A 27,842-nucleotide genomic window follows, 5' to 3' on the forward strand; every position below is an offset into this window, starting at 1 on the left:
TGCAAGAAAATAAAAGTCAATTGGATTATGCCTGACTCTTGGAGAACGAGTGAAGGGTTTACTGTAAAAATGTTAGAATATTAATTAAATGATTTAATTTACTATTTTTTATTAATTTAAATTTTTGAGACAAATGATGATTTAACATAATATATATATCAAAGTGAATTATGGTTCATTCAAACTTAACTTAAGCTTTTGAGGATTTAAAAAAAAAAAAAAAAAAAGCTTGAATTATTTCTCCACAAAATTAAGATTTGGAGATAAGTTGGTGAAGGATGTGCATATAGATGGAAGGCAACTATCTAACATTGCATGAAAAACTTCAAGATAGTCGTCATCTCGGGCACCATTACTTGCATGCAAAACCAAAGTAATCTGTTGAAAACGAGTGAAAAGTGTGCAAAAATCCCACCGACCACTTGAATTTAATTTGTCCACGAGAGATTTGGAGAGACTGCTCAAAAGTTGGTCAAAGATATATATATAATGCACATCCAACGTAGAATCAAACTAAAAGAAAAGTCTTCATTTCTTGAACAACTTTCTTTTTACAATTTTCTCTATATATGGATTTTAATAATTAGACAGAAAAACAAGGATAAAAAGTAGAAAAGCTAGATATTGTAATAATTTTTAAAAGAAGAGAAAAACTAGATAAAAAGACACAAGCACACATAACTTCTTGAAATTTTTTAGATATGTCGTCATACTTTCATATGAATTGATTATTATTTTCTCAATTTACTCTTAATAACCAAATTATCTTTCTAAATTTTTTGTTTTGGACTGTTCTTTTAAGTTGAGTTTCTAAATGTGAAAAACTGTCGAAAACAACTAATAAATTAACATAAAAAAAAAAAAAAAAAAATCAAAGTACAAGTTCAATTTATATATTTTAAACGATAATTAATTATATAATATTTAATTGCTTCATTTATTTTGTTACTTATATTATCATTCAATATTGTTTCAACTCTTTCTTTTAACCTTGTCTCCCCTTAACCCATGTGATTGAATTGAATATACACAGGTGCATGCATATATATATAGTGCATACATGATAAGATCAACGTCACCTACCAGATCCATCTTATCGATCACTTTCCTTCTCTTCTTTATTTATTTGTCGGGGGCCAATAAATAGGAAACAGATAGAGAAGCAATGTGCCAAAATAAAGTATTTATTTATACACTCGGTTCATATTATTCATGTTTATCTTACTTACCATTCGACCGCTATCGATCGTGCTTTAACTGTAGATCGAGCTTTTTAGAAAAGAAAAGAAGCATAAACATTCCGTCAGTTGATTAGCTTCTGAATAAGAGAGATGGTGATGATGAATATTGTTGAATTAATCTCCATGAAAATAATTAAACATACATACATCATCTCCAACACCCCATGACGTTTGAAACCAATAGCTTTAATTTCCTTCCTAGCTAGACCAGCTTGCACCAACCCACTTGTATTCCGTATATCATCCCTTTTATCAAGAACGTGTTAGGTGAACACCGGTCAATTAAGGATAAACACAAAGTCATTCCCCACCCCACACTCCCCCCCGCCCCACTTTTTTTTTTTTTACTTGAAAAACCCTTGATAACCATGAGACCTAATCCAATTAAACCCACATGCAGCGACAATAAGAAATTCAATATCAAAGATGAAATACAAAATAGCAAAGAGAAAATCACTTAAAATTCAAAGTTTCAATATACTAAAATCTCAAATAAAAATTTTTCTCTAAGTAGAGACAAGAATACAATTTTTTTTTATTTTTTGCAGGGACAAATGACAGTTTTGTTTCGATCTCTTCTTTTCTCTCATTGGCAATGCCAAGAAGAAAGAAGCAATCTCTCCTAGCACTCTTGTGCAGTGCCTCTAAGAAGGAATTGCATTCTCTCCATTTCAAATGGTTCATTATATTTGAAGGGTAAATTTGTCATTTTACTTATCCTAATTATAAGAAACCGGCTCCTCTCTAGTTCATTTGAGCTAGAGATTAGGATTCAAATTCCTCCGAGAACAAAGAAAAACAATCTCTCTTGCAACCCCATACGCGCTAATTATCTATTCAATAACATGGCTACACGTAGAAAACAATAAAAGACATAACTTATGCAGAGCTGCTATTGCTAGATTTCCCTCGCAACCCCCTCTCTTTTCCATTCCCTTGTTTTTAGAAGAAAATCAACATATTTTCAAAACTACTTTATTTTTCCTCTCACAAAAGTTAACATTTTAATGTATTTTTATATTAAATCAATCACTTTTTATCACTCAATCAAAAATTTTTCATAAAAGGAATAATGCCGGCTATTCTCGAAGACCAAAACCAAGTTGGAGTAGTAGTAAAGGTACTAGTGGTAGGATTGATTGACTTGATGGGGGACTGAAATTTTCTCAAAATTGGTCTGGAGGAAATATCTTTCAACCCACGTAAAATAATGCAAATGTCTCTAAACATTAAAAATGCACATTAAATTCTTAACCTCATTAATATCAGTTTACTAATTTAGACTAAATTTAATGTACCTTTTAAATGTTTACAGACACTTGACACTATTTTACATGAGTTATAAGATATTTTCTCTAGACTGGTTTGAAGAAAATTTCTGTCTATTGATGGGTGAAAGACACTATTTTTTTTTTTTTTTTTTTTAAGAGGGTGAAAGACACCCTAGCTCAACATGAACATGCTTGCAAATGGGAACTAGGCGCAGCCGCAAGCTGCATAGTTAACCTTGAAATTTGATGGGAGGTATCCACATCATGCATGTCACTATAAAATTCTGCAAGCTCTTTGGAAAAGAAGCTTAAGCAGTGGTTCAGTGGGTTAATTAGCTTCTGAAATCTGAATAGAAGAGATGGCGATGATGAATGTTGAAATAATCTCAAAGGAAATCATTAATTAAACCATCATCTCCAACACCCCATCACCTTCGAACCCACAAACTCTCCTTCCTAGACCAATTTCCACCCACCACTTATATTCCTATCATCCTTTTTTATCATGCCAATAATGCCCATGACGACGTTGATCATCAAGTCCAAAAATCTAATCGTCTTAAAAAGTCCCTAATACAAACCCTCAACCGCTTCTACCCTTTGTCTGGAACCGTCAAAGAAGACCACTCCATCGACTGCAACGATGAGGGGGTCGAGTTTTACGAAGCTAAAGTTGCCTGTAAGTTATCACGAGTTCTCCAACACTTCAACATGGAAATCTTGAACCAGTTTCTGCCATTTCAACCCTATGGAAGCCATGAAGTTCTCTTAGCTGTCAAATATAATATCTTTGAATGTGGCGGAGTAGCCGTTGGTGTGTGTGTTTCACACAGGATCGCTGATGGATCTTCAGCCACAACATTTCTTGGCGCCTGGAGCGCCACATCCCGTGGAGATGAAGATCATGTCTGTCCAAAATTTGATGCGGCCACGTACTTCCCACCGAAAGATATATCTTGGGGGAAGGGAGACATTGGGGTGACCAAGGAGAAGATCGCAACAAGAAGATTGGTGTTCGACAAATCAAGCATAGCTGCTCTGAAAGAAAAGGCTTCCTCAAGGCGCGTTTTGGCGGTTACAGCGTTCATATGGAAACGTCTGATGGCGATATCCAAATCAAAACCCGCACCAGCGAGAGTGCATGTTGCAATTCATGCGGTGAACTTACGCCCCAGGATGGTGCCTCCCATGCCAACGCATTCATTTGGGAATCTTTGGTACTTCGCCACGGCTGTATTATCACCGCACGATCAGCTTTATGGTGGTGATGATCACGATAGTAATCGTGCGCTGGCAATGAAGCTAAGTAAGGCAATAAAAGGAATCAACGGTGATTACGTGAAGAAAGCGACGCAATTCCGAATTCGCTGACAAAGGCGTTGGAGATGTCGTCAAAGGGTGACGTGGAGTCGCATAGGTTTACAAGTTGGTGCAGGTTTGGTCTTTATGAAGCTGATTTTGGGTGGGGGGAGCCTACCTGGGTGTGCTGTCCCAGTATGCCTTTCAAGAATCTCGTGGTGTTGACAAGTACAAGAGATGGGCATGGAATTGAGGCATTTGTGAACATATTAGAGGAAGACGCTGTCGTTTTTGATAGCGATGAAGAACTCCTTCCGTTTGTTTCTTGGGAAATAGCTGACTACTGAGTGCAGGGGCCAAACATATTCGATCTCTTTTCCTTTGTGTATCTCCAGGTTAATTTCTTGGGGTTTACTGGAATAAGGTACGTACTTTAATATCCTTATTGTGCTGACTAACAATCTCCTGTTAGAGCCTTGTTCATTAACATAAATCCCAAGAAAAAAATAAAGTGACCCCAAATCTTTGAAGCAAACTTTCAATTGAAGTAGACATTTTCCCTGTGAATTGTCCATATAAGAAATTAAGAATGCATTTTTACAAATCGATCAATTTGTCTTATGAGCTAGTCGGGAGAAGTAGCTAGCTAGCCTGAGAGAAGATGTGCGAATGGTCGTGGGAAAGCTGTTGATCTCATTCCTCTGCTGACTCCTGCTGTGATGGAGAAGATTGAGGCAGTTGTTCAAAGCAAGCCAAAGCGCCCAGATTCATATAGGTGAAACAATGTACTTAGCTGTCACTGCCTGGTGCTTAGTCATTTCTTGTTTCTTTGAACTACTACTTATGAGATTTCATATGTACCGGCTACTTTTTCTTTCATTATCATTTTTTTCTCCCCTTTTGGTTTCTTGTTTTAGGGACTTGGGAGAGATTTATGGATGAAGGTCAACTCTAGTGAAACAAACAAATCTGTTTGATTTGCTTACTTTAAATATGATTTTGTTGAGTATTTGCGTTAGGTTAGATCTTATTTAAGGTTAATTCCCAACAAGGCTATAAAAAATAATCAAGGGAAATATTGATAGAGGAATGGGCCAGAAGGGCGAGGCTGGTTTCATCAATTCTTGAATTTGACTCTAGGCTCTTGAAGCTCTGTAGCACTAGGTATTGAATTTGTCTTTTTCACTCTTTTTATTTTATTGGTCAATACAAGAAGTGATTTCTATTAAACTCCTCCTTTGGTGGGGAGTGCAGGTTTAATTAAAGAAGGAAATTGATCATTTCTCTACCCTATAAATTTATGCAACTTCTATCATTTTATGTAGCCTAAGATTGAGGGTAAAGTGAATTATGAATTTTGGTATGTTCTTTACAATTTCTACATTATTGGTTTATTGTTAAAATAATAATTTAAGATATAACTATTTAAAAAAAGAAGAAGATGAATTTAATGAATTTATATATATATACCAATTTACACATCCTTGTTAAAAACTTCAACACACACCAAAGAAAAAAGAAAAAAGAAGAAACATGTTCCTAGCTAGCATGTTTGTGTTCATATATATGGTTCCAAATGATAGAAAGCCACAAAAAAATGTGTAAAAAATCTAGCGACCCTCTAATTATGAACAAATTGCAATTATCAGATTCATGAATGAGAGAGTTTCATTTGGAAATCGAAAATAAGCCAACAATTCCATTGATGCGTAGAACATTAGTACAAACCCATAAGCAACCTCTAATAAGGTAGTTCCCAAGACAATAACCATTTGAGTACAGCAAAGATGACTCTAGTTCAGCAGAAAGATTTCCTGAGGAGCCATTTAAGTCATTGAATTTTCTAAAACATTATTTCAAAATTATGTAATATGAACTAATTATGGGATCAAAATAACATGTACTTGTTACTTTTTGGAAACAATGTAAGAAATAACGGAAAATATGGTCTGTGTTAAAGCAAGCAGGAGCAAAAAGGCAGCTGCAATAAATGAAATCAATGCCCAAGGACTATTGAAATAGTTGCGCCTCAATTTTGCTCTCCGCACATTCCAAGGTCTGCGGCAATGGTTGTTCACATCTCTGAGAATTTGAGTATAACATAAGTTGGTTACACCGACATTGTGACAAATCTTGTTAAACATGGTGGAGACAGCTTCATCATCACCCAAACAATTTTCAATAATTCCTCATCGACGAAGCAATTCAACATCCTTTGGAGAGTTGATGAGATTATCCATGAAGCCCATATATTCTGTGAAGTATTGAGGAGTCTTATTTCGACTGTATTGCTCATACGCAACCAGATTTCGGAACATACATTCTGTTTCATCAACTATTCTCAAAAATGGAATTTCCATGACCCCATTCTTGAACTTTATGTCTAAGAAGCCATCCGTTTCAAGCTTCTTGAATTCAACTCCAGCCTCTTGAAGCTCTGTGGCACTACGTATCGACTTCCACCCTTCAGCATTCCCACCTGTACTGATTCTGACATGTGGTAGAGTAGTGACAGATTTATGTGCCAAAGCAAGTAGATGCCCAATGTTTTGGGCATCTACTTGATACCCAATTCTAAGTGGCAAAACAAATAGATAAAGCCCGAGTTGGGTCAATTCATGACTTGATAATATTAAACATCTGGAAAAGAGCATGAAAAGAAGACTAAAGTTGTCCTGCTGGTTGGAAACTAGCTGAGTCATCTTGCACAATTTAGTGAGAACAAATAATGGAAGTTGGTTTTCGAATAGCAGTACATCACACCATAACATAGGGAGCATCCAACCCAATTGGAAGATTGGGTCACATTCATCTCTTAGCTCCTCCTTTGCGCACTTGCGAAACAGCTCAATGATGAAACACCCATCAAGTAGCATCATTTCTACAAACTCATCCGTGGTTAGGCTAATGGGTTCTGCATAGTATCTTCGAGCTCTTCCTTCCAATTCTCTCATGGCCTTACTGTATCTTTCCACACTTTTTTCCTCTCTCCTTTGAAGAAGTTGTTGTAAATACAACAATTTGTGATCTTCCATCTGCTTCAACTCGTCCTTGCCGTGGTGGTAAGGACCAATGGCAAGCAGTTTAGGTTCGTATGCTTTCTCATTTACCTTGCGTAACTGGGTATGCACTCTAAATATACAACACTCTGGATCATTTGGAGTAATACCAGCAAGTTTTTCATCAATACAAATGGAGACAAGATCAACTTCATCAACATCGCTCATGTTCTAAACAAATTGTACAAGTCAGATCTGTTCCAAATACTTTGCACAAAACCAATCACTAACTTTAATGAATTTCAAGCTCACAATTACATATCCATCTACCAGTCTGTTTAGTTTTTTCTTTCCTTCCTTCCCCTCCTCTTGCAGTCTTGCTTACACAACTAGCTAGGCTGCTGAAGATTTCGATCTCATTGGCATTTACATTCACTTAGGTTCCATTTTCAAAGCATTATCTTAGAGCGACTATTATTTTATTTTATAGGTAATTAGTAATAGGGTTGTAGCAACTTATTTATTTCACTTTCACTTTCCTGGTGATGGGATATGAAGATACATGATCCTATTTCCTTCAAACTTCTTACTTCAATTACATTTAACATAAAACGACAAGTTGTTTCTATTGTTTCGCAAGGTTGAAAAATAAAATATAAAATAAATAAAATGCTAGAAGTTGATGGCGGGTGCTAGGATGCAGCACCAATATGAATATAAATCACGATTTCCAATGGACATGGAGGGTGAAACTCAATATGAGAACTTTTTTTTTTGAACCTCAATATGAGGACTTAAGACTCTTTAAAGGATCCAAAATGTAATAAACAAGAGTTGAGAGTAACATATTGAACAGATTAATATGGTCAGTAGATTAAAGAGTAAAATAATCATATTAGTGATTCTCTTACATTTTAAGTTAGACTCCATTTGTTTCGATATAACAAGTCAATGCCCAACATATCAATATGCACACTAGCTAGATTAAAAGAACGAAAAATTTCAATTAACCCTAAAAAAACTTTCGGCCCTTTTGCAATTTTTAAAACACTTAATTTAGTATATCAAACTTTAAAAAATTTGCAATGTCACCTCTGCATTAGTTTTTTTTTTGTTAAATCCTAACTGAGCTTGCTAAAATACCCAAAATGCCACTGTTTAAAAATTATTATTATTATTATTATTTAAAAAAAAAAAAAAACAAAACAAATTGCTGCTTGGCTGCCGTGGGTTCCATTCCTTTTTTTCCTAGAATATGATTCTTTTAAGGGAAAACTTTACTTAATTCATCTGAACTTTCAGCGTTTTTGTAATCATTCCCTAAACTTTAAAAACTCTAATTTAGTATGTTAAAACTTTAAAAAGTTTGTAATATTATCTATACTGTTGGAAGTCAAGTCAGTCTCCATTTTAAATTTAGGCTCAATTTGTTTCAACATAAAATTTTTTTAAAAATATTTCTTCATATTTTCCAATGTTTAGCATGAATAAAAAATAGGAAAAAAATATACTTTAACCTCTCGAACTATCACTCATTTTGTACTAATGCCTCCAAACTTTAAAAATGACATCAAGGTTCCACATACTATCATTGCATTTCAATCTAGACACTTTACAAGGAGCTTATTGCAAATAATTTTGAGTATTATGTGAGTTTTTTGTGTTATGGAATATTTGTTAATATGTCTTTTAAAGACAAAACAAATAAGTGAATTGAAGGAAAAGAAAAAATTATCAAAGGAAGTGAAGTTTTTATAGATACACATAATCCAAACACTTTTATTTTTGGTATTCTTTTTATGCATACATAGATAAGGAGGTCTAAGTAAAATATGTTCTCTTTTTTCTTAAGATCATCATCCAGTGATGGAATAAATTCAAATTACAGAACATGATAGGTAGAAAAAAGAAATCGTCTACAATATTTTAGCATGTTAGAGAAGGAAAACAAATCTCAAAAAAAGAAAAAAAAAAAAAAAAGGAAGAAGGGTAATGGAACTCACTTAATTTGTGTAAAGACTTGACTGTAGATGGCCTCTGCAGATTGTTTCTTGGCCTTTAATCAAAACGCTAAAGCATAGAATTGATACAAGACGGATGACGACTGTAGTGGCTCTTATAAGGAACTAGCTTTGCTATCTGCGTCAGGATGTCTGAGAACACCTACGTTGTTGCTTACCCGGTTCTAATTATTGATCAACAACCAAACATGTCCCACACCCTTTTTCCTCCCCTTATTTGTGAACACGTTTAATCAGTACTTTGTAGCCATGTGACCTTCTCTGATTATGATCTGACACTCCTGATAAGTTTCGTCCTTATGACTACTTTTTCCATTGTGTACTTGACTATTGATAGAGAAATTACAATAGGTAAAAAAAATGAACGAAAAAAATTATTTTTTCTCGTATCTTAGCGAATGATTGAATTCATAATTGAAATTATGAAGGACCCATATGATATATTCTACGAAGAATCTAATTGATAAATTTATTAGATTTGTAAAATTAGATAATTAAAAGATGATTGAAAAAAGTATATGGAACATATTTCTAAAAAAAAATAGGCGTTTTAAGAGCATTCATTGTGAATGCTGTATAAAGTTTTAGAGAAAAGCTTGAAGTATAAAGTTTATTGTGAATGCTGTATAAAGTTTTAGAGAAAAGCTTGAAGTATAAAGTTTATTGTGAATGCTGTAAGTGCGCTAAATACATTGGGAGTCAAACTAATTAGTTCACACTGTTGTAGTATATATATTATTGGATTTGATTTAAGTTATAATTGAATGTATTCAAATTATGAGATATAGTTTTATTGTATTTGATTTGATATTCTCTAAAATGTTGATATGAAAATGTTGTATAATTAATAATTAAATGGAACTTAAAAAATGTAAATGTTGATGATGAGCAGAGTCTTCAGCAGCCAAGTTGTATAAGCAAGAAAAAGGGCAAGAAGGAAAGAACAACTAAACTGGCTGGTAGGTGATATTGGGCTTGAACACCTTGATTTTATCGGTAGATGGATATGTAATTATCAGCTTGAAATTCATTAACATTAGTGATAGAGGTTTTGTGCAATGCGTTTGGAACGGAGACTTGTACAATTTGTTTCACTACAAAAAATTTGGTCATTAGCGGCGACTCCAAGTCGCCGCTAATGACCCAAAAATGGCTGCTATTTACCAATAGCGGCAACAAAGTGGCTGCTATTTGGTTGCTGCTAGTAATCGGACGCTGATGCCAAATAGCGGCGACTTTTAGGATCGCCGCTAATAAGGGATCATTAGCGGCAACTTTGAGTTGCCGCTAATGACTTTTTTGGTCGCCGCAAAAATATGTTCGAAATTACCTCAAGGTCGCCGCTATTGGTATATCATTAGCGGCGACTTTAAGGTCGCCGCTAATTATATAAAAAAAATTTAAAAAAAATTAATAGCGGCAACTCTTAGTTGCCGCTATTCCACTATCATCAGCGACGACTCTAAGAGTCGCCGCTATTACACTATCATTAGCGGCGACTTAAGGTCGCCGCTAATTATATAAAAAAATTTAAAAAAATTAATAGCGGCAACTCTTAGTTGCCGCTATTCCACTATCATCAGCGACGACTCTAAGAGTTGCTGCTATTACACTATCATTAGCGGCGACGTTAATGTTGCCGCTAATTATATAAAAAAATTTAAAAAATTAATAGCAGCAACCGAGAGTTGCCGCTATTCCACTATTATCAGCGACGACTCTAAGAGTCGCCGCTATTCCACTATCATTAGCGGCGACTTTAAGGTCGCCGCTAATGATATGAGAAAATTTAAAAAAATAATAATAATAATAATAATTAATTTTTGGATTTTATTATATATATAGTAGTTATAATAGGCCAAACTTACCATTAAACTCTTACATCATACAAGTATTTTCACACCCTATTTGAGTAAAATATGATTTACATTAAATTAAAAGTATATATATATATATATATATATATATATATATATATATATATATTATGCTCACATAACTATTGAAAAGGAAAATTATCTGAATAAAAACTTTGCAAGAGATCACATTATAATCTCAATTGTTTCTATGTGACAGGTCTAGAAAGATTTGTATTTTGAATTGCTATTTTTCTCCAAGTCCTACTATACCTAAAGAAAAATAGCTATGCAAGTACATATGCACAAAATAAGTGTCAACAAAGAAGAATTTCATTAGAAACAGAGAAGAAAAGCTTCTTATCCTAGTAACACTTGGTAGTTATTGAGATTAATTAGTCTTCAAAAAGATTCCCCTGCTGCCCTTCAAACCATACTCTATAAGGCACATGTTCACAGCAAAAATATGAGACCTGTCCAGCTTGTGTCCATTTGTCTTCTCTCTAGCGAGCTCAGCTTCCTACAATAGGGACATAAAAAAACCAGATCTAATGAAAATACATTAAACCACACCACACTACAGTATAGAACAGCATTAATACCCACAGCCAGTGTTTGGAAATGTATAGAAACTAGCTACAAGCAGATGAACAGAAACTTTAATAATAATCCAAATGTGTATATTATTATCCAAAGGTTATTACTACGATGGTCATTTTTCAATCAAGCCTTGTCCATCAACTTGAGATTGGATAAGTAAATTTTAGAACTCAGGAAGCAAATCCCACAGCATTCAACAACAAATCTTAAAACCAAAAGCAAATTCCTAACATGTAAACAACTTTCAATAAAAAAAAGAAAAGGACAAAGCAATGTAAAAGGAACGTAAAACATTTTTCATGAAGTTTATGGGCAGTCGATTTCCATCCATAATGAATTAATTTGACTCAAACCAGATATTCTAAAACCCAATAAAATTAAATATAATGGATAGATGATTCATCTTTTACACCCATCAATTGCTGGCCTGAGGTGGATTGTTCTACACTCTTTAACATGGAAAACTTCTAATAACTACATAAATAAAAAGAATTCGTATATAAATTGAAATCTTTAAAATCATATGCTTTACAGAAAGATAATATACTCCTAATGTATACTACCACCTGCAATGATTTGACATCTTTACGCTAACAAAATATGCAAGATAACTCCCTCCCTATGGAATGGTTCTTTCCCAAGACAAGAAATAAATAAAAGCAAACTTTTTTTCCTTTTCCTTCTTAGAGATCGTTAAACTTCAAAACCAAAACATTAACAATGTAGGAAGAGAAGAGAGTTGAACAAAGTGTGTATTATGCAAGACAAGCAATAAGAAAAATGCAATCAAGAATATGTGTATTAAGAAAAATGCAATCAAGAAAAATGCAATCAAGAATATGAAAATAGAAATTTCTTTTTTAGTTGACTGCACTATTGCCCTTCCCCATCAAATCAATCAAAATGAGAATCTTCTAGAAAGGGATATAGAGGTCAAGAACTTAAATAAACAACAAACTTCTTTAGCAGAACAAGACAAGACATTGACATTTTCTTACTCCTTTTTGATGTTTTTGGATACAAAAGAAGCTCACCACTAACAAAGAAGGCATCTGCTCAAGGAAAACAGAAAGGGACAACTCAAACCATATGCCAAACAAAATGCAGCAATTTAAATTAACACACACACACGACCTTCCACATATCCATGAGTAGATTCATCATCCTCACAATTAACTTTCCATAGAGTTCAGCAAATGCAAGATAACCATAGCAGATACACAACCCAAACTAAAAATTTCTCCTAGCATATTATTTCACAAAATAAACCTAGTTTATGATACCTCAAATCATACTCTTAATAAACCTAGTTTATGATACCTCAAAGCATATTATGGAATGAACTACAAACACGTATCCCACGGATAACATAAGTCAAAATATTAATACTTAAACCTGGATGGGCACTAACTACAAACAAGTCAAGATAACATGAGTCGAAAGCCATTTAGATACTAGGAGCAACATCAGAACCAGATATACCTCATTGTTATTCTGTTTTGAAACTGCTAGAATTCTGTTTAAGCCTCATCCAAACCCATCCCTTTTAGCCATCTCACAGCAAGACAAAATTGAGCAGCTATGTTAGCCATAAGCACCCTTCATTGCCAGCAAGAAGAAGCAAATTCTAACACCTGGCCTTGACAGCAAATTCCTTTGGATTCACCCAAATGGCCTTCATTATTTTATTTTATTTTATTTTTTGACAATATTGAAATGTTGTAGCCTATATGTATTTGTGATATATATTGTGAGCCTATGGGAATGCTTTGTGAGAAATGATAAACAAACAACCGAATTGCAGAGGAGATCCTTGTCACTATCTAACCAGAGGCTAAGGAGGGGGTTGTCTAGCGGCCTATACGTTTGTGATATTGTGAGCACATCAATTTGCTCTCCTATGGCCTTTATTCATTCTTGACACAAAAGTTACATCTTTTCATTCAGCCACATAGCTTTCCTTCTTGACCCAACAGTTCAAAAAACTCTCTTTTTTGTTCATTCAACACTTTATTATGATTTGATCTTCTTAACTATATATATATATATATATATATGCTTTGATCTTGTTAGCTTCAAATTTTTTGTCTTAGCATAACAAAAAAAAAAAATGTAATGATCTTCTTTGTTATGTTGGCGCAGCCTCCTATATCTTAGCATGCATATATATATATATATATATATATATGGGACCAATTTCTATTTCATTATAGACTATAGGTGCAATCCATTTTAGCAAACGAAATCAACAACTAGTAGAAAGCCCAATTACAGAAAAATATCTTAACATGATATCATCAAAACTGCAGTAAAACTTACTGTATCTAAATGTCCAAAAAGTCGAAAGCCATTTTGAAACTGCTAGAATTCTGTTTAAGCCTCATCCAAACCCATCCCTTTCCCCCATCGCAAACCTCACAGTGGCAGACCTTATCCCCCCCCTCCAAAGAAGCTGGAACTGTATTACATGAACCAACCCTTCATCAGATCCCTTTTTGACCCCAACTCTTCATCAAAAATTTTGGACATACACCTCTCCCAAAGGCCGACTACAGATTGATGATTTTCATACTAACTCTTCTTATTATATAATCAACTAAATAGCCAAAACCCTTTACAAATGAGAAAGAATAGAGAAAAGACCAAAATAAACATCTCCCACAAAATACCCAATAAAGATCACTACATGTATACAAAGCTATCTATCACCATCAGTTATGGAAAAGGACGTATAACATGGGGAAAAAAAATGTAAAGCAACAAATGAAGAGGAAAAAACCAAAAATAAGACCAACACACAAGAATATTCTCTACTTAGAGCCAAAATAAATCATATATAATTTTTAAAAAAAAATGCAAAAACAATCTAAATAACCAACAAAAAAGATGAATAGCGGAAGAAAAAAAAAAGGGATCCACAAAGTGAAACAAAACACCAAATCAAAGACAAACCGAAATGTAAAATCCCAAAATAAAAAAGAGCAAGACAGAGTGAGAGTTACAGTGGGTCCGTGAACAGGGTCTGAAGCAATGAACTCTTCAACATCGGAAGCGGACCATGAGAGGAGGGGCTTATCGATGAACCTGGTATTGGCCTATTGCATACAATCACTTTGTGCCTACACAATCACAGAGAATATGTCACCCTTCAAATGTAAATAAACTAGACTGAAAGAGACAGAGACAGAGAGAAACGAAGAGACAGCTTCGCCGGTGGCCGATCGAAGACCTCGCTGGAGTGAGAGAGTGGTGAGCAGCAGGAGAGAGATCGAGTGAGAGGGGGGTTATTTTTTAGGGAGAGAGATCGAGAGTGAGAGTGATGAGGGAGGTGAGTGAGAGAGGGTGTTAGGGATTTTGGTGTTTTGAGGATTGGGGGAAAAAAACGCGGTTCATAAAATTTTTGTCCAAAAATTTCAGAAACCGCGCCATTGGTAATTGGCGCTTTATTTTTCGCACTCATTAGCGGCGACTCTTAAGTGTCGCCGCTGTTTGGACCAAATAGCGGCAACTTTTGTTGCCGCTAATTACTTTAATTTTTTAAAAATAATTTTAATTTAAAATGTAGAGTCAATTTGAAATTCTATAACATTTATAAGGGTATAAAAGTCATTTTTCAGGAAACATATAATTCACAAGATATTTTTTTATAATTTATTAATAGCTTAAATTTTTTAAATAAAAATAAACAATTCACCAATAATTAAAATAAAAATAACGATCAATTAAACTAATTCGCTAGGATCGATCGGATGTTCATATACACAAAAATATAGGAAATTATATATATATATTCACATTTGCTCTTATCTTCACATTTAAATAAGAATAAAAAATAGAAAATTTCAATAATGGTATATAAATCGAACTAATTCACTAGGATCGATCGGATGTTCGATCGAACATTTGATCCTATCACGATCAATCGAACTAATTCATTAGGATCGATCGGATATTCGATCGATCATTTGATCCTATCACGATCAATCGAACTAATTCATTAGGATTGATCGAATGTTTAATCAATCATTTGATCATATCACGATCAATAGAATTAATTTAGTAGGATCGATCAGATGTTTGATGGATCATTTGATCCTATATTCCTATCACAATCAATCAAATTAATTCAATAGGATCCATCGAATGTTCGATCGATCATATGATCATATCACGATCAATCGAACTAATTCACCAGGATCGATTGGAAGTTTGATCTATCATCATCAATTAAACTAATTCATTATGATTGATCAAATGTTTCGACCGGATGTTTGATCTATCATGATCAATCGAACTAATTCATTAGAATTGATCGGATGTTTGATCCTATCACGTTCAATCGAACTAATTCAATAAGATCGATTAGATGTTTGAACTAACATTTGATCCTATCACGATCAATCAAATTAATTCAGTAAGATCCATCGGATGTTCGATCGATCATTTGATCATATCACGATCAATCGAACTAATTCATTAGGATTGATCGGAAGTTTGATCTATCATGATCAATCGAACTAATTCATTATGATCAATCGGATGTTCGATCAGAAGTTTGATCTATCATGATCAATCGAACTAATTTATTAGGATCAATCGGATGTTCGATCGAAAATTTGATCTATCATGATCAATCGAACTAATTCATTATGATCGATCGGATGTTTGATCCTATCAGGTTCAATCAAACTAATTCAATAAGATCGATTGGATGTTTGATCGAACATTTGATCCTATCACGATTAATCGAACTAATTCACTAGGATCGATCAGATGTTTGATTGAACATTTGATTCTATCACGATCAATTGAACTAATTCACTAAGAAATAGAAAACTTCAATAACAATATAAAAAAAATAATAATAATAATTTTTCTAAGCGTTTTAATTTAATAGGAAATTTTGTTTTATTTAAAAGAAAAAAATAAATATTTATTTTTTAAATAAAATAAGAATAGAAAAAAAAAAAGAAAAAAAAAATCACCAATAATTAATATAAAAGAAATAATGACATATTATCGGAGGTGAATTTTTGGGAAATAACTTTTTTTTCCATTATATATGTAGGGTCAATAGCATCACCCCAATATTTATTTATTTATTTATTTTTTTTTATTTTTTTCAGGGGTCAATAGCGGCCACCCAAACGTCGCCGCTATTAACCACGGAACAGCGGCGACTTACAGGAGTTGCCGCTGTTGACGCCAATTAGCGGCAACTTTCGGTTGCCGCTAATGAGCTTTTTAATTTTTTTAATTATTTTTTTTCTTATCAATAGCGGCAACGGGAAAGTGGCTGCTATTGAACACTCATCAGCGGCAACTTTCAATAGTCGCCGCTGTTGAACACTCATTAGCGGCAACTTAATGGTTGCCGCTAATGATATAATTACTTTTTTAGAATATTTTTTTCTCATTCAATAGCGGCAACCCAAAAGTTGCCGCTATTGCCACTGATTAGCGGCAACTTTGAGGAGTTGCCGCTGTTTACGCCAATTAGCGGCAACTTTCCCGTTGCCGCTATTGAGCTTTTTAAATCATTTTTTTCTCATTCAATAGCGGCAACCCAAAAGTTGCCGCTATTGCCACTGATCAGCGGCAACTTTGAGGAGTTGCCGCTGTTTACGCCAATTAGCGGCAACTTTTCCGTTGCCGCTATTGAGCTTTTTAATTTTTTTAAATCATTTTTTTCTCATTCAATAGCGGCAACCCAAAAGTTGCCGCTATTGCCACTGATTAGCGGCAACTTTGAGGAGTTGCCGCTGTTTACGCCAATTAGCGGCAACTTTCCCGTTGCCGCTATTGAGCTTTTTAATTTTTTTAAATCATTTTTTTCTCATTCAATAGCGGCAACCCAAAAGTTGCCGCTATTGCCACTGATCAGCGGCAACTTTGAGGAGTTGCCGCTGTTTACGCCAATTAGCGGCCACTTTCCCGTTGCCGCTATTGAGCTTTTTAATTTTTTTAAATCATTTTTTTCTCATTCAATAGCGGCAACGCGAAAGTTGCCGCTATTTGCCACCCATCAGCGGCGACTCGCAGGAGTTGCCGCTATTTACCCTCATTAGCGGCAACTTTATTGTTGCCGCTAATGAGTTTTTTAATTTTTTAAAATTATTTTTTCTCATTCAATAGCGGCAACCCGAAAGTTGCCGCTATTGACCACCCATCAGCGGCGACAGGCAGGAGTCGCCGCTATTTACCCTCATTAGCGGCAACTTTATTGTTGCCGCTGATTTAATCGTATTAGCGGCGACTATTATTGCCACTATTGATGTTAAATAGCGGCGACTTCTGAGAGTTGCCGCTAATGATGGTAAATAGCAGCAACTATGAGTGGCCACTATTGTTGTTGTTGCTAAATAATATATTTTTTTGCTTTTAGCGGCCACTATTAGCGGCAACTCTATAGTTGCCGCTATTGAGGGGTCATTAGCGGCAACTTTCAAAAGTTGCTGCTAATGACCCCTCAATAGCGGCAACTTTGGGGTCGCCGCTATTTATTTGGTCGCTAAAGACCATATTGCTTGTAGTGTTTAGAACATGAGGCCTATTGATGGAGTTGAGTGATAGAGGTTTTGTGCAATGCGTTTGGAACAGAGACTTGTCAATTTCACCTATAGTGTCCCTTATACTTCATGTTATTTAACTCAAAACCCTAACGGTATGTGTAACATTGCAAACATTTTAAAGTTGGACACACTAAATTTAGAGTTTTAAAGTTTAAGAGGATGATGCCAAAAATATTGAAAATTTAGATAGATTAAGTGAAGCTTTCCCTTAAAAGTATCATATTAGTAATGATTCTACACATACTTCCTCGAGGAAGTCAAATCTGTCTCCATTTTAAATTTAAGCTTAATTTGTTTCAACATATAATCTCTTTTTGTAATTATTTTTCATATTTTCCAATGTTTAGTATGAATAAAAAATAGGAAAAAATATATTTTAGCCATGGGAACCATCACTCATTTTACAATTATGCCTTGAAATTTTTAAAAGTGGCATCGAGGCTCCCACATATTATCCTTACGTGCCAAATTAGACACTTTACAAGGAGCTTATTGCAAATAATTTTGAGTATTATGTGAGTTTTTTTGTGTTTTGGAATATTTCTTAATGTCTTTTTTAAAGACAAAACAAATAAGTGAAGGAAAAAAAAAATTATAGATACACATTGTTGATGCATAGTTTCCGAGTGATGACGTGGCACGATCTCCTTGAGACGCTGTTGTGTCCGAGGAGGAGTCGGGTTGCAAGAAAGCAAACAAAAGGATCAAAGCTACCCGTGGATACTCTGGCGGGGAAGCTCCGATGTCTAAGTCAGTATTTGGGGTGAAGAAAATATGAGTAACAAAGAGCTAGAGACAGGCGTTGCGATTACCTCAAAGTTGAGTTGAGACTTGTATTTTATAGGCATTGAGCAGTTTGTTCCCCGTACACTTCGGCTCCCCTATTTGCTGTGCAATTATCATTGAAAGATATGGGTTGTTAGTCATTCTGTGATCTTAGGAGTCTAGAATCGTGGGATAAGTAGGTTTGCATTGTTGGCGCTAAATAGGGGTACCCGACTTTCTTGGGTACATGTCTTTGTGTTTAAACGCTCGCAGTTGATCCATCTTTGTTGAAAGTAGATAGTTGTTTGAATATGAAAGATAGAATTATCCCATTTGTATAGAGATAGTATATATCTCTTAGGTGAGATGACCGATCTATCCTCGGCATAAGACCATTATGCCCCGTGAACCGACTAGCTGCCGGGCTGGCTTACTGAGCTTTCACGTGGGCTTAGTCGTAACGAGTTCAATTATCGGATTTTGGCTATAAGGTCTGTTGGACCTTGCGTGGCCGATCCATGACCCAACACACATGATCCAAACACTTTCATTTTTTGTATTCTTTTTATGCATACATGGATAAGGACGCCTATGTAAAATCTGTTCTCTTTTTTCTTAAGATCATCATCAAGTCATGATGGAATAACTTCTTATATAACCACAAATCAAATTTGACCTAGTGGGAGCCAATGCTGTTGCCGGACATGTTAGCTGGGTACCATTTTTACAAATTCAAATTACAGAACATGATGGATAGAAAAAAAATAAATCGTCGACAATATTTTAGCATGTTAGAGATGAAAAAAAAAAAAAAAGAAAAAAAAAGGGCAATATTGGAACTTACTTTGGGTAAAGACTTGACTGTAGATCTGCAGATTGTTTCTTGGCCTTTAATCAAAACGCTAAAGCATAGAATTAATACCAGACGGATGACGACTATAGTGGCTCTTATAAGTAACTAGCTTTGCTATCTGCGTCAGCATGTCTGAGAAGACCTACGTTGTTGCTTACCCGGTTTTAATTACTCAACAACCAAAAATGTCCCACACACCCTTTTTCCTATTTGTGAACACGTTTAATCAGTAGCCATGTGACCTTATCTTACTATGATATGACAATACTGAAAAAATTTCGTCCTTATGACGACTTTCATTGTCTACTTAATTATTGATAGAGAAATTACAATAAGATAAAAAAAAATAAACGAATTTTTTTTTTTTCTCCTATCTTTCGCTAATTTGAATACAGAGAATGAGTTAATTTATAATTAAATTTATGTATGACTCACATAATTTCATAAATTCAATAATAAATTAATTAAATTTGTAAAAGTAAATAGTTGAAAGATTATTAAGAAAATTATGTGTGACATGTCTCTAAGAAAAATAAGGTGTTTTAATAGCATTCACAATAAGTAGTCCTTCATAATTTTTTTAGAATTTAATTCTAAAAGTCTACTTTAATTAATTTAACTAACCACTTTTCAAAACCACTAAACAATAAACTCTCTAATTATTTCTCTACTTTAATTAAATATTTTATTTTATTGATCGAACTAACTTTTGGACTCTTTGCAAAAATAAATGACTTTTTACTTTCGGACTCTTTGCATTTAGAGAACAAGAGTTAAATTTAACATTGAGTATAAAATTTGTTAAATAGTGTATTTTGTGAGTTTTGTTAAAATTTTAGAGAAAATCATGAAGTATAAAGTTCACTGTGAATGCTGTAAGTGCGCTAAATACATTGGGAGTCGAACTAATTATTCAATTAGAAAAAAAAAAAAAAAAATTAGTTTACACTGTTAGAGTATATATATTATGGGCTTTTGATTTAAGTTATAATTGAATGTATTCAAATTATGAGATATAGTTTTATTGTATTTGATTTGATATTCTATTTAATTGTCTTTATTTTTCTATTTAATTGTCTTTTCTTTCATATCAGAACTAGTGGCGAATGCCAGTGGGGCACCCTTTCCTTTTCTCCTCCCCCATTAAAAAAATATATATATGTTGAAGCAAGTTCCTCTTTTTTCCTTCGTGGTCCCATATGTTTCTTTCATATTGAATTACCAAACGCTGGTGTGTGTGAGTTGGAGATAAGCTTTTCTCCAACCCACACCACACGATTTCAGCACTACCCAGAAAATATCTTGTGAGTTAGAGATATGCTTTTCTCCAACCCACACCACACGATTTCAGCATATTAGAGAAGAAAAAAACCGAAGGAAGGAGGGTAATGGAACTTACCTTGTTTAAAGACCGACTGTAGATGGCCTCTGCAGATTGTCTCTTACACTTTAATCAAAACTAGTACAGTTAGAGGATAGTTTTATCTTTTAAGAGAGATCTCTCTTAACAACATGAAGGCTGCTAGTAGCTCAGGAAACTTTGACTTGAGGGATTGCCGGCGGGTTGAAAGCGAGTCCTACTAGTAGTTTGATCAATCGGACATCGATTGTACATCAATCGAAGTCTTGAATTTTTCACCTTCAGCGCTTTTTGACAATTTTGTGACAAAACACAAACAACGATTCAACTTCATGCATGGGTTAGAGCATTCCCAGTGGAAGAGTCAAACTTTTATTCAAAATGGCTTCTCAAAACGTACTTTATCTAATTTAACTAATGAATTTTTAAAGGTCTTCTGCATTCGATTAGTTATATTTTTATCTATATCATTTAAATATTATTAAAAAGGAGAAAAGTTTTGAAAAAAAAGAAAACATGTAAGAAGAAAAATTGGAAAAGTTTAAGGAAAAAAAGAACATGCGAAAGAAAAAGTAAGAAAAGATTTGGGAAAAAAGAGAAAACAGGTGAGAAAAACAATAAAAAATAAAATAGCTCCCTTCAAAAGTGCTGCTACATTTAGTTTTTTTTTTTTTAGCTCTTCCAATCAAATATATATATATATATATATATATATATATATATATATATATATATATATATATATTTGTTAATTCAATATAGGAGATTTTTTAAATATTTGAAGAATTATTTTAGATAAAAATAATATTTGACTTTTACATTGAGAATGCTTTAAACGGACGATTTTGCTTAAATATGGTTAACAAGTACAAAGGTGTCAAAAGCATAAAAAACATCAAGTCCATCAAAAACATCTATCAACTATCAACTATCCAGCCTCCTTTTATGCTCACACGTGTATACTTAATAATTTTATACCAACATTTTGTTGCGAGAATGGTTGCTTTTCTTTATTTAGAGTATGGGAAAAAGAAAAAAGAAGACTAAGAATTTTTTTTTTTTTTTGTTTTTTGTAGTGCTCCGCCGTCACATGATGTTACTAACTTGGCTTTGATTCTATAAATGTCACACCCCAAAATGACTAGTTACAATTAAAGTTCCTTAAAATCACTTATATAGTCCAATCTCATAATAAGAAACCAATAAAACAACTTTACAATCCTCCCATTAATGTGAGACTTAATTTTTTGGTGTGTCACAAAATGTACATTCAGTTACAACCTAACAACCCATAAACCCCTATAATGGTTCTCCTTGTAAGAGTTCCTGAAAGGTTTTCTTTTGGAGAATTTTGTGTTGTCTTTGTTAGCAACGCTTTTTGTTCTCTTGATGGGCCACCTTATTTTTTGGACCCATTCTCGAACGTTTCTTGGTTCTCCGGTAGCCTCACTGTCTTTTGGTTGGCTCGAGGCTTGTGTTTGAATTGATTACCCATTTCTCGAATCAATAGTAGAAAATGGGAGAGGCTTACATGCGGTAGACAAAACTACCGCATATCTGCGGTAGTTTTGCTCTACCGCTGGGATTTATCTTTTAAGGTTCAAAAAAAAAAAAAAAAACACCGTCAACTCCCGTTAATTCTATTTTTTTTTTTCTACCCAAACCACAAGCCGCCTTCTCTCTTTTCTCACCATACCCAAAATCGACACCCACGAGAGTCGAGAGTCATGGATTCTCTCCTGCAAGCCTTTCAACATCAACCTTTGCACATGGTGGCCTTCTTCATCATCCCCTTCCTGTTCCTATTGGGCATAGTTTTTCGTATTCACCGGAGGTTGCCTTATCCTCCGGGGCCCAGAGGGTTACCGACGAGTGCGAGGCCGCAGTTATCCTCTGCACTGGTTGAAATCTGGAGGTGGTTGTAAGTTGGATGATGTAAGAAGAAAGGGGTGAATGAAGATGAAAGTCAAAATCTATTTTCCAGTAAAATTGCTTTGAACTTTTTTGCCTCATTCCCATTCTTCCACCGTCTCATTCCCCTTCTTCTTCTTTGTGCAAAAAATCCCTTTCAGATCTTGGTTTAATTTTTTTGTTTTGCTTGTGGCTTTGGAGATGTTGTGGATGATCTGCAGTGGAGGGTTTTAATCCAGTAGATGTCATGATTTTCGGATTCAACTCTTTTAGAATGAGCTTGTGAGGCTTTGTTGCAGAAGAGAATTGGGGTTTCTACTCTCCCGAGGAAGAAAACTTGCATTGTAAATGATGTTTCATCCTCAAAGAGCTTCAAAACACTCTCATAGTCTTCTTACTGGAGATAAACTTCAGAAGAATGTTGTAGAGGATAAACAGTGCAATATTTAATTTTGGGTATGGTGAGAAAAGAGAGAAGAGGTTTGGGTAGAAAAAAACAAAAGAAATTGACGGGAGTTAAACGTGAGATTTGACGGTGTTTTTTCTTTTTACTTATGTTATTAGAAAAGAAATCTCAGCGGTAGACCAAACTACCGCATATCTGCGGTAGTTTGGTCTACCGCATGTAAGCCTCTCCCGTAGAAAATACCCTACTAATTGATCCCCTTCTCTTTCCATATATTTCACTTAAAAAAAAAAAAAAAAACAACAACAACAACAACTATAAGTTCGTTCTCATCATAATAGCCACTGGAATTCAACAAAAAAATATTGTAGCTTAACAAAAAAGATTCCAAAAGCATGTAACTGATCAAGCATTGCTAAAATATTGTTCAAAATTGTACTACATCAATTGAGAACAACAATACTATTGTGTACTTATGACTTGGAAATTTAAGAGATAATGGAAAATATGGTCTGGGTTAAAGTAAGTAGAAGCAATGAGGTAGCTGCAAGAAATGAAATAAACGCCCACGGACTGCTGAAATAATTGTGCTTCAAATTCGCAATCCATACATTCTGACGTCTGCGGCAATGCTTGTTCACATTTCTAAAAAGTTCAGCAAAATGTAAGTTGACAATGGCATCGTCACCAATGTTCTTAAACATGCTGGATACAGCTTCATCATCACCCAAAAAATTTTCAATAATTCCTTGTCTACGAAGAAATTCAACATCCTTTGGAGAGTTGATGAGATAGCCCATGAAGCTCACATAGCCTGTGATGAATTTGAGATGATTATTTTGGCTGTATTGCTCATATGCCGCTAAATTTCGAAAGATAGATTCTGAGTGTTCTTTTATTTTCGTATGTGGAATTTCCATCACTCCATTGTTGAACTACTTTATGTCAAAAAGGGTACCTTTATCTAGCTTCTTGAATTTGACTCCGGCCTTTTGAAGTTCTATGGCGCTAGGTATTGAACTCCACTCTTCCTCATGTACAATACTCCAACCTATCCCAATTTCTGCAGATGGTGAAGTAAAAGATTTATATACCAAATCAAGTAGATGCTTAATGTTTTGGAGCGATCCATCACATGATACACAGATATGGCCTCGACATGGGAATGAGACACTGAAAAAAAGTATGGCTACATCAATAAGGTTGTTCTGCTGGTTAGGAACCTCAGTCATCTTGAACAATTTAGTGAGAAGAAAGAATGGAATTTGATTTTCGAATAACTGTAGATCACGCGTTAAGCTATTGAACATCCAACCCAATTGGAAGATTGGGTCATATTCATCCATTAGAACCTTCATTGTACGCTTGCGAAGCAACTCAATGATAAAAAACCCATCAAGTAACATCATTTCTACAAACTCATCCGTGGTTAGGCTAATGGGTTCTGCATAGAATTCACGAGCTCTTCCTTCCAATTCTCTAATGGCCTTAATGTATGTTTCCGCATTGCTCTCTCTTCTCCTTTGAAGAAGTAGTTGTAAATAGCGTAATTTGTGATTTTCCATAAGCCTCAAGTCATCCTTGCCACGGTGGTAAGGACCGATGGCAAGCAGCTGAGGCTCGTATGCCTTCTCATTTGTCTTGCGTAATTGGGTATGCACTCTGAATATACAGCATTCTGGGGTACTTGGAATCAACCCAGCAAGCTTTTCATGAATACGAATGGAGACAGGATCAGCTCCATCAACAAGCATCATATTCCGAAATAAACACTATATTGCAGAAAACCTGTCACAAATGATCTTACTCTTCCAAGGATTGTATGTATTCAACATATGCAACTCTTCAGTTGCAATTATATCTATATATAAAAGAATGCATTGGTGCAAGGTTTTGGAATTCTATTGCTCACAAGAGACCAAACACCCACATAAAAGAAATCATCATTTTCAGATAAACCATGATCGGTTACTTTAATTACTTTGAACAGTCAAAAAAACAGAAAACTTTCTAAATGTTTTACTACGTTAGAGAAGTGAGAAATCCCAGAAGAAAGAAAAGAGAAGAAACGTAATGGAACTTACTTACCTCTTTGAAAACTCACAGTAGGTCGCCTCTGCAGATTGTTTCTTTAGCTTCAATGGAAAACACAAAGAGTAGGCCACAAAAATGTTGAGTACCAAGAACAAGTGGTTGAGAAAGAGCAAGTGAAAATTCCCATGCCGCTAAGTCGTCGAGGAAATGTTGACTGATCAGACGCCGCCCTCTAAATGAAGTCCATATCAATGATAAATGGAGACCACGACACAAACATATTATGCGTTATTTCGTTTTTATTCCCTCTTTTTTTTTTTTTTTTTTTTTACATTTTTTTGTGTTTTTTTGTGCAAAAATGTGAAATATGATGAAAATGTCTGTTTTTATTTATTTTTTAAGTGATTATTCTGCAATCGTTTAGGTTTATGATATTTATTTTTTGTACCATTTTTGTTGAACTCTAGCTATAGATCGTGTTTAGTTTATTTTGCTATTGTTTATAGGGGAAACTTCAGTTTGGCCCCCTGAACTTCCAGCTAATTTTATAAACTCCCTAAACTTTCAAATCTCTCACTTTGGATCCCTAAACTTTTAATTTCTATCACTTTGGACCTCTCCATTAGTTACCTAGAACCCTGCCGGGACATGATCGAGACCTGCCAGGACCTGACGTCGGAAAATATTTTCGGCAGAAAACATTTTCCTTGAAAATGATTTTTTAGAAAATATTTTCCGGTATTTGGCATGTACGGAAAATTAGGGGGGTCCCGTTCATGTTCCCAACGTCGAAAAATGTTTTCAGTAGAAAACATTTTCACGGAAATCATTTTTCAGTATTTGAAGTGTACGCACAATCATATTTTAATCAATTATTTGTCTCACTACAATATTAAACATTAAATTATGAAAGTGTCCATGTTGGGTCTTGAGCGGGTCCTACCAAGGTCCCGGGCTGATCCCGACGGGGTCCCGATAGGGTCTAGGTGGGTCCCGGGTGAGTTGTTGTGGGGTCCTTGCGGGACTCAATTCGGACACCCCTAAGACTTGGTCGAGACATTTTCGTAATTTAAAGTTTAATATAATTTAATGAAATATATATATATATATATATATATATAAATAAAAAATAAAAATTGTGATTTTCCATATGCATCATACACCGTAAAATATTTTTCAAAAAATTATTTTTCAAGAAAATATTTTCCGACGAAAATCATTTTAAACGGAGTTGTAATTATCTTTTATTTCATGATATAAGTATCAGAACCACTGGCGAATGCCAGTGGGCCACGTTTCCTTTTCACTTCCGCCGTTAAAAAAATATATGTGTCGAAGCAAGTTCCTATTTTTGTTGTTGTCCTAATTCCTTCGTGGTCCCATATGTTTCTTTCATATTGAATTGCCAAACGCTGGTGTGTGTGACTTGGAGATAAGCTTTTCTCCAACCCACACCACACGATTTCAGCACTACCAGAAAATATCCTTGGCCTCGTCTGCAACCACCCAGCTTCTCTCCCGAGAACTTCCTTGAACGTTGTCTTCAAGTCCAGCATGGCCAAATTCCCATCATATCTTGAGGGTGAGTCTCTTCCCTGAAGGGTTGAACGGTATGGGTTTTGTATGAAAGTCTGAATACGCTCCATTGTGTCTTGGCCTTGACTGTGAAAGACACGGTCATTCACTGGCTAATCAAGTGCTTGAGTCCTTCGCCATCCTTCTTACATATCATACTTATTTTGTTCTATTTTGATGTAAAAACAAAAAAGAAAGGAAGAATACCGAGAAAATTATATATATATATATATATATAGGTTTTGGTTTGTTGTGCAGGATGTTAAATTACCACTTATCCCAAAAGTTTAAGCTGATAGGAAGATGTAAATTTAATCACTTAACTATTACTTAAACACTCCCCTTCACGTGCGAGCTCAAACTCCCTTTTAATAGGTAAGGCCAAACACGTGAAATATTTAATTTAAATTGGGGGTGATTTGACGGAGTTAAGGTTCGATTCCATGACCTTTGACTTTAATATTATGTTAAATCACCACTTGTCTCAAAAGCTTAAACTAATAGGAATATGCAAATTTAATCACTTAATCATTACTTTAACACAGGAGACACAAGGTTTACTCCGAAAGTGATGCGCTCAGAAACATGTGAGGCGTAGAGGAAAAAAAAAAGCCCAAAAGGCATATGTTTGGTCCAGTTAGCCTTATCTTTTGGTCATTTGTTTGCTCAATTTTATTTCGACATTTGTGGTATTATTTAAAATTTAGCATTATTTTAGCCCATAGTTAGCTCTTCTTTCAACCCCTTATTGGCATAATTTATGGCATTTGTAGTATTACTTAAAACACAAGCTCATTTTAGCCTATAGTCAGCTCTCATTCAAAGCCTATAATTGGCTTCATTTTCAGCCCGTTTGTTGGCTTTTATTCTAGTCCATAATTGGCCCTCTTTTGGGGCATGGCTTTGCTTCATATTTCCATATGAATGCATTTTAAAAATGGTTTTGTTATTTTAAGGCCGCGTTTGTTATACTTTTCAATTTTTGTTTTTGTTTTTATAAAGAAAAAACACACTTTTTAAAAACAATTAACAAAGGATTTACTTCTTAAAACACAAGTTTTTTTTTCAAAAACAAAACA

At 34.6% G+C, this 27,842-nt stretch overlaps 3 pseudogenes across 1 annotated transcript; 1 reads left to right on the forward strand and 2 right to left on the reverse strand.

Moving 5' to 3' along the window:
- The first annotated feature begins 2,871 nt into the window (after nt 1–2,871).
- LOC148586568 (stemmadenine O-acetyltransferase pseudogene) lies at nt 2,872–4,158 on the forward strand (annotated as a pseudogene).
- A 1,382-nt stretch (nt 4,159–5,540) lies between these two features.
- LOC148586569 (UPF0481 protein At3g47200-like) lies at nt 5,541–8,926 on the reverse strand (annotated as a pseudogene). Its single transcript, XR_015911968.1, has 2 exons — nt 8,814–8,926; nt 5,541–7,041 (listed from the first exon to the last, which is right to left on the reverse strand). The product of XR_015911968.1 is annotated as a UPF0481 protein At3g47200-like (transcript).
- A 14,633-nt stretch (nt 8,927–23,559) lies between these two features.
- Nucleotides 23,560–25,085, reverse strand: LOC132179671 (UPF0481 protein At3g47200-like; annotated as a pseudogene).
- Between the last annotated feature and the right edge of the window lie 2,757 nt (nt 25,086–27,842).

Source organism: Corylus avellana, chromosome 4 (assembly GCF_965113065.1).
Source record: "Corylus avellana chromosome 4, dhCorAvel1.hap1.2, whole genome shotgun sequence".
In the NCBI taxonomy this organism is placed as follows: Eukaryota; Viridiplantae; Streptophyta; class Magnoliopsida; order Fagales; family Betulaceae; genus Corylus; species Corylus avellana.